At 36.4% G+C, this 18,744-nt stretch overlaps 1 protein-coding gene and 1 non-coding gene across 4 annotated transcripts in view; both read right to left on the bottom strand.

Moving 5' to 3' along the window:
* The window catches only part of NKAIN2 (sodium/potassium transporting ATPase interacting 2), a 1,094,549-nt gene that overhangs the window by 221,984 nt on the left and 853,821 nt on the right, over positions 1–18,744 (bottom strand). The window lies entirely within an intron of this gene.
* LOC128586889 (U6 spliceosomal RNA) lies at positions 5,528–5,634 on the bottom strand. Its single transcript, XR_008380347.1, has one exon. It is a non-coding gene; the product is annotated as a U6 spliceosomal RNA (small nuclear RNA).

Here is an 18,744-nt window from a genome sequence, read left to right as displayed (position 1 = left end):
TGGAGAAAAAATGTATAAATAAACATAAATGTCCATGTAGTGATTAATATAATGGAGAAAAGTAAATTCAAGTAAAGAAATAGAATGATCAAGGATTGGGTGGGATGGGAGAGAGGGTAACACTATTTTAGGTATAGTGGTAAGGAAAGATCTCTCAGTTTGCATTTCAACAGAGTTCAGTGAATGAAGTGAAGGAGTAAACAGAGCAAAAATGGAGAAGAGCGCTTTCAGCAGAGAATATAGCTAGTGGTAAGGATCGAAGATTCTCCATGTCATTTATTCTTGTCTCTTACTTTCCTGTTGGAGCTTTTCCTTCAAAGGCCAGTGATCCCTGTTTGTCCTTTCATATCAAGTAGGAAGATCTGAAACTTGCCTGGCAGTTGTAATTGCATTAGTGCACTTACTAATGCAATTAGTTGCTCAGTTGGCATTCTTCCCACATGATGATTGGCGTTGCCTTCCAAATGCTTGGTATGTAGGGCTCTACTAAGTTTTACTTCTGGTCTTCCAGTCTTCTTATAAGTTAGGTACCAGACCACAGCATTCTTGGGGAGAAGTGGGGAGGATCTACCTGATAGTCTTGTTCTATAGTGTGTAGATTTGTTCTTTCAGTATGCAGATTTTAATTTGATCATCCTACATTCAGAGACTTTGCTCATGCCTATCTATGCATCAAGAGACTGCCTTGTTTGGTGGAGAAGCCTGCTGTGTGGACCAAAGGAAGAGCTGGGGTAGTCTAACTGTTCCCTGAAAAGATTATTATCCATTCTAGTTTTTTTCAGTCCAATACCTCACACACTCTGTGCATTTCCAAATCTTGGTTGTTATAGGGTGTTATATGCCAAATGTACACATTAGAACCCTCCTTTACATGTTCATAAGTTTTTGGCTTTTGTTTTTTCCTAAGTTACTTGCTAATCTTTCATCTACTTTCTACCTTCTAAAACTTGCTTACTTTTTAATATCACTTTGGCAGCATTTTAGGATAAAATATAAGTAAGTACTTATGGGCGCATATGCAATGTTTTAACTATAAATATAAATTCTTGCTTGTAAAACGGACAATTGTAAAGGTTGCCTTTACACCCTCTCTTTTAAATGCAAAAGGAATTCCTGAGTGTGATCTGCTCCACGCATAATCACAAGTTACTCAATCCCTGCATGTTTTATATTTTTGAGCTAAAAATCATGACTTTGGACACAAAAAACAAGTCTTGATAGCACAAAATACGCAGAGAACCACAAACAAAATCTTTTAGACTCTAAATGGATTCATACAAAAAAAATTTTAAATGGGTTCAGAATTATAAAATACTAAAACTTTTCAGTCTGAAGAACAGTGTCATAATTTTATGTTCGAATCAATATAGTGACAAAAAAAAATCTTCCTGCTAATACATTTATGCCTGTCTCCTAGTAAGTCTTCACGAAGTTCAGGTTAAAGGACCTCATTTTTGGTCATGTCATTTTTCAAAATAACAAGGTCTGATGTGTTACTTGAAAGCTGTTATTAGCTTTAAAAATTTATTTCTTACACGGCTTGTATGTATTGGGGTCAATGCAAAAAGCTTAATTGCTCAGCAAATAATAATTATTTGGTTAAAAAAAAGTTGACAAGTAAGTGAGAAGATGATACTGACATTTCAGAATTTTGATAAAAAGCTAAAATTTACTCTCACAGTTTATGCCATTTGAAAAGCAGGGCATAAATGCATATGACTGTTAATATAAGAATCAATGGAGGCTATATTGCAGAGATTAGAAAGTGGAGGGCAAAAATGTGGCATTTTTAGTTGTACTTTAAAAATGTGAAGTATTGTCAGATTTCTAGAATTGTCTATTACATCCTTCTTTTGGAATAACATTGAAAATTGATACTTTCTAATTTCTAGGCAGCTTAGTTACTATCTAAAAGGTTAGAAACATGCCTCTTAACAAATAACAGTAAGTCTAGAGTTACCAGTACAGCTATTCAAATATTAATTATTCCTGTCCCATATGCAAAACACTGTGCTAGGCCATAAGGATGTTCTGTGAATCTATATAAGATGGAATATCTTATGTATGTCTTCTTTTGGGAGAGTAGGTATAAATATAAACTGTAACAATATATGGAAACATTTGATGAGTACCTAATAAGTAGCATGGACCATCTTTGGGTGTGATGTCTGGGAACCCTAGCTGGGGCCTGAAGGAAGTGTAGAGCTTAGACAGGCCCACATCCTATAGGAAAAAGACCACTTTAAGTAGAGTGGACCAAATAATCAAAATTGTAAGGCTACCACATCTTGTATATTTAAGGATCGATAAGTAACCTTATACTTATGTGATAGGAGTTTAGAATGAGTAGTGCAGGCCAGGTGTGGTAGCTCATGCCTATAATACCAGCACTCTGGGAGGCTGAAGCCATTCAGCCCAAGCAAGAGCGAGACCCCACCACCACTAAAAATAGAAAAACTAGCCCAGCATTGTAGCAGGCTCCTGTAGCACAGCCTACTAGGGAGGCTGAGGCAAGAGGATCACTTGAGCCCAAAAGTTGTGAGCTATGACACCGTGGCACTCTATCAAAGGTGACAGAGTGGGACTCTGTCAAAAATAAAACAACACAAAACAAAAAACAAACAAAAAAAAAACCCAAACCAAAACAAACAAACAAACAAACCAAAAAAACGAGTAGTACAAAGTAGCTTTGGTAGTATAAGTTGGGACTAGACCAGGGAAGAACCTAAATGCCAGTTGAAGAAATCCTGGCTTCTTGATTAATTTTTGATCAATAACTAGTGATGGGTATTGTCAAAGAGGAACCAAGAGGTATTGCAATAAAAATAATCTAGTACCTTATAGGATTAGGCTGGTCTGTGCAAAAGACACAGTGAAACCAGTACAGGTGGTGTCTTCCATAACAGTCATCATGGAGGTGACAGCACAGATGGTGAGAATTCCAAGTGCTGTTCCTTAATCCCCCCAGGACTATTCTGTATATTTAAGGATCGATAAGTAACCTTATACTTATGTGATAGGAGTTTAGAATGAGTAGTGCCAAAAGGGTCCAGATATGCAGCATTGGGGACCAGGACCACTGCCTTTAATATTATCAGAGTAAGAACAAGAAAGAACCAAGTCAGCATTCTCCTTGCTTTAAAACACAATTCCAGTGAAGACAGTAGAGGAATGCCACGCAAATGCATTCAAGGGAAGAAGTAAATTTTAACAAAAGAACAAAATATACTCTGGGAGGTCAAAATATTTATATTAACAAAGATATAGACATTTCGTTATTTGGATTGAGTCAAGCAGTTAGAAAACTTTGTGATGAGTAACATTATGTAAGTAGGTGAAGATGCAAGAGTTGGAATAATGGGGAAGCTAAATTTGACACTAAGAATCATAATGCTTCGTGAATTCTTATGTAAAACCAGTACCTACTGGATAAAAATTTAAAATACCTTCAGAGAGCATTGTGCTGTATCTCACTGCCGATGTATGTGTGGATACTCATATAGAAAAATTTTTATTATTTATGGCTTAGTTCCTGCTATGGAATTTATTTAGTTTTAAATATATCATTTTTTATGTTAATACATACATAGATCTATGCAAACCTGCTTCTACATATAAAACTACAATGCCAAATTTATCATGGTAACATGAAAATCAGTGAAGGCAAATCATATTGCTCGAGATAGAAGAAAGAATAGCTGAACACATATGGTTTGGAGAAGACAAGCAAAATTACCCATGGAATGAGTGTTACATATACAGGAACATAACACAGAAGAGAAAGCACTCTAAACTTCAAAGACGCAATCGCTTCTACTATACGATGAATTTGCCTGCATCTACTTTATTGTGAAATCTTCAAGCATAGGGAACTTTTGAATTAGGCTGATTATGTATTGTAATTTAATATGACACCATAGTGAGTGTTAACTCCAGCTGTTGGTCTTATCATTAGTTATTCAAGAAAAATTTTGAGAAATATTTCTGTGAGCATGAAAACATTATAACCAGTACTCTAAAATGAGATGAAGAAAGTCCAGTGGTATTTGACTTTCTAAAACCTAGAGTTTTACAAACAAAACGTGTTTAGGTTACATGGATTCACTACATATTTAATGTAAAATGTTTAAAGTTCACTTCTATGATAATATTTTAATTATTTCTTGCCTAAAACAGGTTTCTTGTGTCCATATTTTAATAAAAGCTATTATTTTACTTTTTAAAGTCTTATCACTACTGCTTTTATTCCAGATAAATGTTTTATATTATCTTCCCTGGTCTACACTTTCTGCAGCCTGAGTATTTCTGCAAAAATTGCATTTTTAATGAAATCCTCCTCAAAACCTCTGAATAACATCCTGTACCTCTTTCTTCATTTGAATTAATATTTCAGGTTATCCCTTCTAAAAAGATTTTCCTTATTAACACCATCCCTTTTTTTACCCTCACAAGGATATACCTGCTACTTCTATAGATATACAAAGAGCAATAATATCTTGGTCATTTGCTTTTTTTTCTTAACGGAAAAAAATACAGTAAGTCCAACATATTCACTGTTTCTGTTCAAAATATGTATATTAACTCCCAACTAGAGAAGAAATGCAAATAATTTTGTTTTATGGTGATCCTTCTAATGTTCTGAAAGGTAATAAAGGGAAAGGGAAGAAAAAAAGAATAGAAGGAAGAAAGAAAAGAAAAGGAAGAAAGGAAAGGAGTGAGGATGGGAAAGGGAGAGAAAAAAAAGGAAAGAGAAAAAAGGCAAGAATCCGGTAAGGAAGTCTCTATGCTATGTTAAAGTTCATTAAACCTTCAGACTCAAAAGTCTCATTTTTTTTTTTTTTCAGCATCTAAAGTTAGGAGTCATCAGCTATGAGTGGGATATAAGTTTGGCAAAATGAGTCTTCTCTCCTCACTTTCACATACTTACAAGCAGATGCTAAAGGCAGAATTTTCTCAGCTGGTTACAATAATGAAAGATCAAGTTCTCACTGACTTTATAGTTTCCAATGTACTGAATCTCTTCAGGCGGCTTTTCCTGCTGTTTTCTCACTTTCCTGTTTGTTTCTTCCCCACAGGTATCTTTTCCCATCTTCTGAATGTTCCTTTTCCTAAGAGCTTTGAAAAGTGATGTGCATTCACTCCAGGCGCTTAGTTAGCAAAGAACAGGTTAGCTATTTCCAGAGATGTTACTGCTATTAAACTACTCACCTGAAGGCCACCATTTCATTAATTTCAAAAGCACATGGATGTGGATTTCTAATCACCACGAAGTCACAGAGGTGCTGATGCTACCAAGGGCTTGGAGACAGTTAAGGCACCCTCAAATGTCTCCTCAGTAGCACCCCATTACTGCTAGTCACTATCACAGCCCACACCCAACACTGTCAATATTAATTTCCCAAAGTCAAAAATTATGACTTAATAGCATCTGCGTTTGCCTCCAGGGATTCATTTTTCTTTTTTCTTTTTAGTTGATACATAATAATAGTGTATATTTATAAGATACCCAGTGATGTTTGTTTTTTTTTTAAATATGGAATGCTTCACGAATTTGCGTGCCATCCTTGCGCAGGGGCCATGCTAATCTTCTCTGTATCCTTCCAATTTTAGTATATGTGCTGCGGAAGCAAGCACACCCAGTGGTGTTTGGATACACATATACAATGTGTAATCGTCAAAGCAGGGTCAAATATTTATCCTTTCTTTGTGTTGGAAACACTCAGAATCCTCTCTTTTAGCTTTTAAAAAATATACATTATAGGGCAGCGTTTGTGGCTCAAAGGAATAGGGCACCAGCCCCATACACTAGAGGTGGTGGGTTCAAACCTGGCCCAGGCCAAAAACAAACAAAAAACTGAAAAAAAAAATACACTATATTATTGTGAATTATAGTCATTGTACAGGTAACAGAACACTAGAATGCATGTCTCCTATTCAGTTATCATTGTGTATCAATTAAGGAGGTGAGATGGGGGGCGGGGTGTTTGGGGAACGGGGCATGAATCCCTCATACGCCTTGGTGCCCCCCGGCTGTAATCAGTGAGTTCTTGCCTTGTCAGTTCACCGGGAAAATGGTTGTTTAAAAGAGTGTGGGCACCTCCTCCTCTGTCTTATTCCTTTTTTGCCAGGTGACATGCTTGGTTTCCCTTCACCTTCCACTTTGATTAGAAGCTCCTAGAAGCCCTCACTAGCTGAAGATACTAGCATTTCCTTAATCAGTCAACAGAACCATGAGCCATAAAACCTCCTTTCCTTTATAAATGACCCACCCTCAGGTATTTCCTTTATAGCAACTCAAAATGGGCTAAGAAACCTCCCCCACTGGCTACACTTCCCATGCCTCTAATAACTGCAACTTCTTTTTTTCTTCCATGAGCTTAACGCTTTTTTAACCTCACACATGTTAAGTGAGAACATGGGATATTTGTCTTTCTGTGCCTGACTTACTTCATGTAACATAATGTCCTATAGGCTCATTCATGTTACCAGGAATGACCATAATAGATTTCATCATTTTTGTGGCTGAATAACGTCCATTGTGTAGATGTACAACATTTTCTTTATTCATCTGCTGAAGGACATTCCGGTCGATTCTATTATCTTGGTTATTGTGAATAGTACTGCAATAAACATGGGAGTGTAGATACCTCTTCAATATACTGATTCCTTTGGATAATTACTGAGTAGTGGGGATTGTTTGATCATATAGTAGTTCTATGTTTAGTTTTTTGAGCAACCCCTGTTCTGTTTTCCATAACGGCTGTACTAATTTACATTCATACCAACAGTGTATAAGAGTTCCTTCTTTGAATACTCACCAGGATTTGTTATTGTTTATCTTTTGACAGTAGCCATTTTATTGGAGTCAGGTGATGTTTCATTATGTTTTTTTTAATGTTAAATCATAGCTGTGTACATTAATGTGATCATGGAGCACCATACACTGGTTTTATAGACTGTTTGACACATTTTCATCACACTGGTTAACATAGCCTTCCTGGCATTTTCTTAGTTATTGTCTTAAGACATTTATATTCTATATTTACTAAGTTTCACATGTACCCTTGTAAGATGCACCGCAGGTGTAATCCCACCAATCACCCTCCCTCTGCCCATCCTCTCCTCTCCCTCTCCTCCCTCTCCCCCTTCCCCATATTTTTAGGTTATAACTGGGTTATAGCTTTATGTGAAAGCCATAAATTAGTTTCTAGTAGGGCTGAGTACATTGGATACTTTTTCTTCCATTCTTGAAGTACTTTACTAAGAAGAATATGTTCCAGCTCCATCCATGTAAACATGAAAGAGGTAAAGTCTCCATCTTTCTTTAAGGCTGCATAATATTCTATGGTGTACATATACCACAATTTATTAATCCATTCGTGGATCTATGGGCACTGGGCTTTTTCCATGACTTAGCAATTATGAATTGGGCTGCAATAAAACATTCTGGTACAAGTATCTTTGTTATAATGTGATTTTTGGTCTTCTGGGTATATACCTAGTAAAGGAATTATAGGATTGAATGGCAGATCTATTTTTAGATCTCTAAGTGTTCTCCAAACACCTTTCCAAAAGGAATGTATTAATTTCCATTCCCACCAGCAGTGTAGAAGTGTTCCCTTTTCTCCACATCCACACGAACATCTCTGGTCTTGGGATTTTGTGATATGGGCTAATTTTACTGGAGTTAGGTGATATCTCAAAATAGTTTTGATTTGCATTTTCTGATGATTAAGGATGATGAGCAATTTTTCATATGTCTGTAGGTGATGCGCCTGAATTCTTCAGAGAAATTTCTCTTCAGGTCCCTTGTCCAGCCTGCGATGGGATCACTTGTTCTTTTCTTGCTTATACGTTTGAGTTCTCTGTGGATTCTGGTTATTAAACCTTTGTCGGAGACATAACCTGCAAATATCTTCTCCCATTCTGAGGGCCGTCTGCTTGCTTTTCTTACTGTGTTCTTGGCTGTGCAGAAGCTTTTTAGTTTGATCAGGTCCCAGTAGTGTATTTTTAAAGCTGCTTCAATTGTGCAGGGGGTCCTCCTCATAAAATACTCATCCAGACCGATTTCTTCAAGGGTTTCCCTACACTCTCTTCTAGTATTTTTATAGTTTCATGTGTTAAGTTTAAATCTTTAATCCAGTGAGAGTCTATCTTAGTTAATGGTGAAAGGTGTGGGTCTAGTTTCAGTCTTCTACAGATTGCCAGCCAGTTCAGCCAGCACCATTTGCTACATAGGGAATCTTTTCCCCACTGAATGTTTTTAATTAGCTTGTCAAAGATCAAATAATGGTAAGTAGCTGGATTCATCTCTTGGTTCTCTATTCTTTTCCAGACATCTACTTCTCTGTTTTTGTGCCAGTACCATGCTGTTTTCATCACTATCGATTTATAGTATAGTCTGAGGTCTGGTAATGGGATTCCTCCTGCCTTTTTTTTATTTATTTATGAGTAATGTCTTGGCTATTTGAGGTTTTTTCTGATTCCATATAAAATGAAGTATTATTTTTTCAAGATCTTTAAAGTATGACAGTGGAGCTTTAATAGGGATTGCGTTAAAATTGTATATTGCTTTGGGTAGTATGGACATTTTAACAATGTTGATTCTTCCCAGCCATGAGCATGGTATGTTTTTCCATCTGTTAACATTTTCAGCTATTTCTTTTCCTAGAGTTTCATAGTTCTCTTTATAGAGATCTTTCACGTCCTTTGTTAGATAAACTCTCAAATATTTCATCTTCTTTGGCACTACTGTTAATGGAATAGAGTCCTTAACTGTTTTTTCAGCTTGACTATTGTTGGTGTATATAAAGGCTACCAATTTATGAATGTTAATTTTGTAACCTGAGATGCTGCTGTATTCCTTCATCACTTCTAAGAGTTTTGTAGTAGAATCCCTGGTGTTCTTCAGATATACAATCATATCATCTGCAAAGAGTGAAAGTTTGATCTCTTCTGACCCTATATGGATATCCTTGATTGCCTTTTCTTCCCTAATTGCGATGGCTAAAACTTCCATTACAATGTTAAAGAACAGTGGAGACAATGGGCAGCCTTGTCTGGTTCCTGATCTGGGTGGAAATGATTTCAATTTAACTCCATTCAATATGATATTGCCTGTGGGTGTGCTGTAGATGACCTCTATCAGTTTAAGAAATGTCCCTTATACCGATTTTCTTAAGTGTTCTGATTATGAAGGGATGCTGGATATTATCAAAAGCTTTTTCTGCATCAATTGAGAGAATCATATGGTCTTTGTTTTTTAATTTGTTTATGTGCTGGATTATACTTATAGATTTATGTATATTGAACCAGCCTTGAGACTCTGGGATAAAACTGACTTGGTCATGATGTATAATTTGTTTGATGTGTTGCTGGATTCTGTTTGTTAGGATCTTGTTGAATATTTTTGCATCTATATTTATTAGGAATATTGGTCTATAATTTTCTTTTCTTGTTGGGTCTTTTCCTGGTTTGGGGATCAGGGTGATGTTTGCTTCATAGAACGTGTTGGGTAGTCTTCCTTCTTTTTCTACATTCTGGAACAGGTTGAGTAATATAGGTACTAGTTCCTCTTTAAAGGTTTGGTAGAATTCTGACATGAAGCCATCTGGTCCCGGGCTTTTCTTTTTAGGGAGATTTCGCACGGTTGATGCTATTTCAGAACTTGATGTAGGCCTGTTCAACATTTCCACTTGATTCTGGCTGAGTCTTTATGGTTTTGATTTGCATTTCCCTGATGGTTAGTGACATTGAGCATAATTTTCATGTATTTGTTGAATTCTTTGCTCATTTCTAAATAGTATTATTTGGCTTTTGGTTGTTGAATTAAGTTTCTTATATTCTGGACATTAGTCCCTTTTTGGATGAATAGTTTGCAAATATTTTCTCCCATTCTATTTGTTGCCTCTTCACTTTGTTGATTGTTTCCTTTGCTGTGAGAAAGCTTTTTAATTGATACAGTCCCATTTGTCTACTTATTCTTTTGGATCAGTTGCTGTTTCCAATTTTATGGAGTAAATTTTATAGGAAAAGGCTTTTTCACATAGATATATCTATGGTGTTTTCTGGGTAGGATACTTTGGCTTTGGTTCTCTGTAGGCATAACAAAGTAGTTTCTATATGACTTCTTCAGCTATAGTCAGTGTCAGTGGTGTCTGTGAGTGACTCAGTGGCATAGTTTGTTGGTAGAGGCTTTGACTTTGCAAAGGTTTTAGAGGCTGGACAGGATGGTATTCTGTCTCTTAGGAGTGTGAACAGACATTCAGTAGCTCTGTTACTGATGGGTATTGTGTCACTGGTATGGGTCTTAGTGGACTCTGGACAGGATGGTACTCTGGCCCTTAGGGGCATGAACAGACATTCAGTGGCTCTGTTACTGGTAGGTATTGGGTCACTGGTGGGGGTGGTAGTGGACCCTGGCTGGGCTGGTCCTTAGATTTCTGGGTGGTGTACATTGATTCTGCACTTTGTGGATTTTAACTTATCAACTGACTTGAATTGGGAACCTGATCACATTTCGATCCATAGTTCACAGTGTTTCTTGAAGGCAATTCTTCAAGTAGCAAAGTTACAGGCATCACTATGCCAGATTTCAGGTTAGATTACAAGTCCACAGTGATTAAAACAGAATGGTATTGGCACAAAAATAGAGAAATCGACATATGGAACAGAATAGAAAACCTAGAGATGAAACAGCCGCATTTTGCCATCCAATCTTTGATAAACCAAACAAAAGCATACGCTTGGGAAAAGAATCCCTATTCAATAAATCATGCTGTGAGAACTGGTTAACCACATGTAAAACAGTGAAAGTAGATGCACATTTTTAAACACTTATAAAAATTGACTCAAGATGGACAAAAGATTTAAATCTAAGATATGAAACAAAATTCCTACAAGAAAGTGTAGGTAAAACCCTGATGATGTAAGGCCTGGGGAAATATTTTATGAACACTTCAATGGCAATTGCAACAACAACAGAAATAAACAAATGGGACTTAATTAGGATGAAAAGCTTTTCTACAGCTCAGGACACAACTATTAAAGCAAATAGACAACCTTCAGAATGGGAAAGGACATTTTCATGTTATAACTATGCCGAGGATTGATAACTACAATCTATAGAGAACTCAAATTAATCAACATAAAAAGATCAAACAATTCCATCCATCATTGGGTAATAGACATCAATAGAATCTTCTCTGAAGAAGACAGATGAATGGCTAATACACATGAAAAAATGCTCATCGTCCCTAATCATCAAAAAAATGCAAATCAAAACCACCCTGAAATACCACCTGACCCCACTGAGAATGTTTCAAAGTTTCAGATGTTGTATGGATGTGGAGAGAAGGGAACACTTCTACACTGTTGGTGGGATTGCAAATTAATACAGACTCTTTGAAAAGAAGTATGGAGAATCCTCAAAGAGCTCAAAATAGACTTTCCATTTGATTCTGCAATTCCATGAGTAGGCATCTACCCAGAAGAAAAGAACAATTTATCATAAAGACATTTGCACTAGATTACTTATGGCAGCTCAATTCACAATTGCCAATATGTGAAAACAATCTAAGTGCTGCCCATCAACCCATGGATGGATTAACAAACTGTGGTAAATGTATACCATGGAATACTATTCAGCCATAAAAAGACAATGACTCTACATCTTTTGTATTAACCTGGATGAAGTTAAAACACATTTTTCTTAGTAAAGTATCACAAGAATGGAGAATTAAGAATCCAATGTACTCAATATTAGTATGAAGCCAGTAGATGAACTAATACATGCCCACACAAGTGAAAAACTCAATTAAATTCAATTTGGGGGAAGGGGAGGGAGAGGGCAAGAGGGAGGAAGATTGGTATGCTCTTACCTAATGGGCACAGTGTAAGTATACATGGTATACCTCCTGGGTGCAGGATATGACTACAACAGGGACTTTACCTAACAAACACAAGCATTGTAACCTAATCATTTGTACCCTCATATTAATCTGAAATTAAAAAACAAAGTGTTTCTTGGTTAACCTTGTTACCAGAGAGATGCTAATAAAGTTTATGACCATTTTTTAAAGTTTATTTCATTGTCTGAAAGAGAATAAAAATGAAAAAAATGATTTAAAAAAAGTAGCAAGATGAAGATGAACCAAGTTTTAATGATATTGATGATAAATTTTATAGTCACTTTTCAATTGCTAAATCTGGCTGTAATTAGAGATGTAATGGAATACTTAACAGTAAATTTCTTTATAAAATCTCTATACATCTTTTAATTTTGAAAATAACAAATGTATTTCCTAGTTCATTACAAATTCTGAAACTCATTGTTAACTTGAGGCAATGTGTACTGTAATAAATAAATAAAATTATGTATTCATTTTGCAGGGTATGCTAAAACATTTGGAGGTGGGGATTACTATCCTTATTTTACAGAATAAAAAATAATAATGAGAGTACATACATAATTGCACCAAGTTATTTTTTTTTATTAGGAAATAAACTAGATTTCAAATCAATTTTTGTCTGACTCCCCACTGTATCTTATTGCCTCTTAAGGCAATTTTCTTGGTCACCCTATTCATCATTGCCAAGCCACCATATTGGGTAGTCTGCAGGGTTTATTGTTGGAGGACTAGCATAAGAAATGAGGCACACAAAACTCACAAGATTGATTTAAAATTTTTCAAATACTCCATGGAATCCCACCCAGCACTACAAAGGGCCTGGGCATGTCCTCTTAGTTTTCCAACTTTAATTCCAAATTCATTGTACCTTGCCTTTACAGTAGGGTTAAATTTGTCATGCATTTGGATGAAGAAGCATTTAAAGATATTTTAGTTGTACTTAAGTCTCATGAGAAAATTGTTGTTTTAAGTGGTAAGATTTGTCTCTTGTCTTGTTTTATCCTGGCAAGTACATAGATCAATATTGCTCAGAATTTGTGGAGACGAATGTAAATAAACCTCTAAGTCTAAATAAAACATCTTTAAGTATATGTACCTATTTCATTTGGATTGCTTCCAAAGAGCTTTTTGCAGCTTTTGTAGCACATAGGCTGAGTGGCTATTGGTTGAAAGGTCACTGTCCCAGAGAAAACATTAGAAACAAAGAAAAATACTCATTATCAACTTTCAGAAGCACATCGTTCCTTTAGGAAGAACGAATGTTCTACCAAGAAGTTTAAGGAGAGACAGAATTATGAGTTGAGGGCACAAATATGGGGAAAGAAATAAGCAATTCAATCATACTGTTGCATTGACAGAAAGATGAAGATAGGGCTTATGGTGGACAAGACGGTAGCCTGATCTAATGGTACTGAGATTGCCGCAGCATTAGCCACAACTAAATCCTTATTTAAAAGATATGCTTCCTTCCATCTCTTTTATCTTTACTTTCTTTTCACAAAGGCATCATTATCTATCAATATATTTTTTCTTATTAATATATTTTTTCTTATTAATGATTTTCTCCCTGAGAGTATACAAAGGGCCTTGAGGAGTCTTGTGAAAAGCAACAGCTTAATAATTCTGCATCATAATAGTCAGTTCTAGCAATGAACAAAATAGGCACTTGATTTTACACCATATATGTGTTATCACATCTGATATAAAATTGGAAATCACACAGAGAAAAATATTGTGATATGATATAAGTTATAGGTGGATTTTGGTAAGCTACCTCAGTGAAGAAATAATCAAGTCACCACTTATTTTTCTGCAGTGGACACAAGGAATTGTGTGACACCCAAGCTTCTTATACCTTTAAGGGATCTTTTATTGCTCTCTGATCAGACGCTTTTGGGCTTTCATTTAAAAACTGACGCTAATTAAATTCCACTCTGACTCTTTGTCCAGGGTGATTGCAAGATATAAAAATCATGTTATTTGAAGAAGGTTGGTTGGCTTATCTGGATAAGGAAAGAATGAGAGAGATCCTCATAATTACCTTCAAATATTGACAAAGATATCAAAAGTGAGATGGATCAGACTCATTCTTAATAGTTAACTCCAGGGAACTAGCCAAAGATTCAGGCTGGGGAAATTATCTAGAAGGCAAGGCAAAGTAGTCCTCAGGGTTTAGAGCGACTCCTGACAGAATGGGTAGTGTATTAACTAGTGACTTCCTGTAGCTAGTGGTCTTCAAGCAAAGGTTGGGTTGTCCTATAGGTCAGAAGGCTACACTCAAAGACTTGTACAATCTTTTCCTTCAAAATGATTCTATGATTATAAGACTGAGACTAATAATCTCGATTACATGATTTTCCGTTGCCTAGGTTTATTCAGTACCACTTAAGTAGACAGGGCAATGTAAACGTCTAAGGATGTTATTCTATCTAGCTTGTACAAAATAACAGAAAAATACACTACAATTTTAAGTCTATAAATGACTAACTTATTCCCAGTTGTTAGTAATCTGCCTCCATTGACAACTACTCATTTTAGCTCTTAAGCACTGCACTATGCTGTATTTGACAATGATTACTTATAAATTCCCAGCATCAGGGCACTTTCAGAATCTCTTTGTAAGTATCACAATCGCTTAAAAACTCCTGTGAAAAGGAGTAATTTTAATAACTTTTCACCAGTGATTGTCCACAGCTAGAACCAAGGGAATGACTTGAATGTTCTTAATGAATCTAAAAAGTTTCCTACACAAATTTCAAGAAATTTAAGAATTCAATCTGCTTAAAAAATTTAAAAGTTTACTTACAGTTACAGAATGTGGTGACATTATTTGAGCAACTTTGCACTTTAAAAAAATTCACTCACCAAAGAACTGAAATTTATTGTAGAACCTAAGGCTAAATTCAAACCTGACATGTGTAACTCCTTTCACACTAAAATGCAGTAATTAATTTTCCCTAGTGCTACATTGTCACTTAGCATGGACTGAAGGTTTAGTTTTTATTAACAGTATAATTTGATTTCTCCCTAGTTGAGTCCATGTTAATCACTCTCCATAAAGAGAGATGTATGAGCTTGTCTGAGATTACTAAGAATAAGAAAAAAAGGAAAGAGTAAAAAAATTCATGCTGGGGACATTTTGGAAGAGCTCATATAATTCATAGCAATCACTTTTTATTTTCTACTCTAAATTATTCAGGGAATTATGTAATTTCTTTCTTCTGTTTGCCAATGGAAATTAAGACAGTATAGCTGGTGGAAAAACAAAAAGACCATGAGTGAGAAGACTTGAGCTCATGACCATGGGCATCGTTTTCTATACTGTTTTCTCATTCTGTGATGTGGAGGAGATACTGGCCATCCCTTTCCAAGTAACTGAATACCAGAGAAGTAAAATGGGAATTCTTACCTTTCATAGGATGAATTTAGTCTTAGTGGCAAAGCTCTGATGGATCTTAAAATAATGGGATTTATGACAATTTGTCATGATTAACTATTTTCATCTATATAATTCTCCTTTAAACTGAGTATTAGCACATGGCTGGGAACCCTAAAGCAAAGGACAGTATTGACATGATTTTGTATGTTACTGTCCAGATCCTGCTCCCTCATTACACCACTCTGTCACTTTGTCCTCAGCCCTCTCCTCACCTCCCAATCCTGACTACTACCTACGTGCATGGAGCCTGCATTGACCTGTATATACTTCTAGGTGCCAATCCTGTTGTATCTACTTTACTTTCTTCTCTCCAATCTAACCTGACGCCCAAGATACTGACCCTGGATTCACAGCATCTATGCGGTACCTCTTCTTATGCTAGTTTTATTCTTGCTTATAGCTTTGTGCCATCATGGTTTGGCTTCATATGCTCAGCCTTCTAGTTCTCTACCCATGTACTTTCCATGGCCCAGTGCAAACCAGTGTAGAACCTAGAGTCTAAAATATTTAGTAACTAATTACTGGCATAATATCTTTTGGGTATGACCAATATCAAGGATAACTTCTCAACTGATGTTTATCAAGTCAGTAAGATTTGTGCACATATAATAAAGGTATTCTGGACATATGTGCTCTGTTTCTTCATAAATTGGTTTAACATTCCTTTTTGACTAAAATAAAATTTTAGAAAGTGTATCTTTTATTAATATTTTCATGTTCCAAAAAGTTTTGGTGTCCATTAGATTTAAACTATAAACAAAGAGAAGCAAGAAACTTGTATTCAATTAGAATAATGATGGTAAGTAAGAGGAGTTTTGCTTCTCTTAAGCCCGAAGGTACTTATTTTTTTCCTCAATGTAAACAGAACACAGTATTTCTCCTGTGCACATGAGTAAATTATTCCTTCTCTGGGGCTAAAATAAAGACACACACACACACACACACAAATCCAAACATACAAAAAACCTTTAGTTTTAAGGGGGCATAATTTAAGATATGAAATAGGGTTGAGTATAAATTTGAGGACTACTGGAGTGTGATAGAATTTCAGAGCCTTCTAGAGGCAAAAACTAAACTGTGTCTGAGGAAAATATCTAAAATTGCAAAAGTTAGTTTCAGGGACAGAAGTCCCAGAAAGTGGAAGGACGATTCTGGTGGACTTCTGGTCCCTTCCCCTCTGTGGGATAATTACACTCTGGGGTTTAATTCCTAGACTCAATAGATGAGGAAAAAGACCAAGTTCTCATTTCCCATTTTTCATGTTTTTCAGAGATGAGAAAGTATTTCCATTTCATTCCTCCTCAGGGAAAATGACCAGAGAAATATCCCTCCTGCTTCTCTCTTTCCCATTACTCGGCCCCATCACCTCTATGGTGGGTATTAACTTGATGTACAGGTTTGCAAAAGGGTCAGAGCATGCTCCTGCTCAGCTCTGTCACGCCTTTCCTCCCGCCCTGCACCAGCTGATCTGTAGAATGCACACACTCTATGCACTGAAAACAGAGGCACACGCTGTATCTTTTTGTAGTAATATTTATATGGATATGTTCATAATTTTATATTGTTACCCTTTATAAATATATGCAAGTCATTTGAATTTGTGCCTGGAAGTTGAATGATCTGAACTGAACTGAAGCAAAGGCATGGAAAACAAGAGGCCTAAAGAAAGTATTTAAGAGGTGTTTGTAATAGTCAAAGGACTTAACCATATACAATTCACACTTTCAAAGAAGGCTAAAAATTTCTGCTCCATGCTTAATTGGATAGTGAAAACCTTACACTAGATTGGATCATCAGAACCAATTAGATTTTCTCTTCCACCCAGATTGAACATAGTAAATTCAGGTAAAGTATCTATCACTAAAACATCCATCCCCAGGTCACATAAGGAATTCTAAATACATCTCTGTTCCTTAGGAGCCTAAGGAACCTAACTCTTTCACGAAAGGTAACTAAGATAATAGTTCTTCACCACAGTGGAAACTACCACTGTGATGGATGAAATGACAGATAAGACATAATTATAGCCTTCAAAAACATTAAAATTCCATAGTCAAACAACATAAGCAATTACATTATAAGGTAGAAAATGTCTACAATTCTAGAAAAGAATAGAAACATTCTTTTGAAGTTAAGGTCTTAACTGGTCGAGTTATCATGAGAGACATTAGAGAGAATTTGATATTTTAATTAGACCTAAAAGATCAGAAAAGATCTAAGTAGGAAGCGTGTAAAGGGGAATTGTGGGCAAAGGTATAAAAGTGAACAAAGGAATTGAGAAGGCAATTGTGAGCAGGTCTGTGTAGCTCCAGTGCTTTGCATGTGAGAGTGTGAGTATGCATGTGTGTGAATGAATGTGTGTGTAACTGCGTGTGGGTGTGTATGTGCCTGTGTACCCTGGACAGCTGCGGTAGGGCTGGCGGGATGGTGAGTAGGGTGTGCTTAGGAAAGATGAGAACCACAGGGCACTAAAGCAGAAACAACTGAGACCACTGAGCACCTCAGGACCGGCAGGACATCCCTTCCACTACAAAACCCCCAAAACCCAGGGCTGAGTTTCCATAACCCAGGAAGACAGTTGGGGTGACTGAGGACTTAGGCTTGCATAAGGAAGGGTGAAGGACTGAAACTTAAGGTCTGCGGACAACTCTGTAGACATCTCATTTCACTCTCACTTCGACCCTTTGGAGAAAAGGTTCTTACAGAGAACTAGAGAAAACTGAACTGAGAGGTTAAATGGCTTTCTACAGGGCAAGCAGGCGCTGGACTGAACTGATAACTTGCTTTAGTCCAACGCTTATGATCTTTCCCTAACACTAGTGATTTTAAAATTTTAATGATTTGCACATTTTTTCTCTGGATTTGTTTTATGACCTCCTAGTGTCTTAATGTTTTTCATGTAATTAACTCACATTTATACTTTTATCAATTTCATTTTTAGAAGGGAAGTCATATTGTTATTTGATGTGCTAGTTATGCTCTTCTAATACAAATTAAAAATACTTGCATAACATGGAAGGAAAAGGGTCTCATTCTTCTCTCTCTCTTTTTTTTTTTTTTTTTGAGACAGTGTCTCACTATGTCACTCTCAGTAGAGTGCCCTGGTGTCACAGCTCACAGCAACCTCAAACTCTTGGACTTAAGCGATTGTCTTGCCTCAGCCTCCCAAGTAGCTGGGACTACAGGCACCTGCCACAATGCCTGGCTATTTTTTGGTTGCAGTTGTCATTGTTTAGCAGACCTGGGTTGGGCTCGAACCTGCCAGCTTTGTTGTAAGTCGCTGGTGCCCTACTCACTGAGCTACAGGCACCAAGCCTCATTCATCTCTTGAAGGACTGTAGCCTGGCTTAGCTCTGAATAAAGGCACTGGGTCTGTGATCAAAACTAAGTCACTTA

This window comes from Nycticebus coucang, chromosome 5, assembly GCF_027406575.1.
Source record: "Nycticebus coucang isolate mNycCou1 chromosome 5, mNycCou1.pri, whole genome shotgun sequence".
In the NCBI taxonomy this organism is placed as follows: domain Eukaryota; kingdom Metazoa; phylum Chordata; class Mammalia; order Primates; family Lorisidae; genus Nycticebus; species Nycticebus coucang.
The sequence above is the reverse complement of the archived record's forward strand: the minus strand, read 5'-3'. Positions and strand labels throughout refer to the sequence as shown.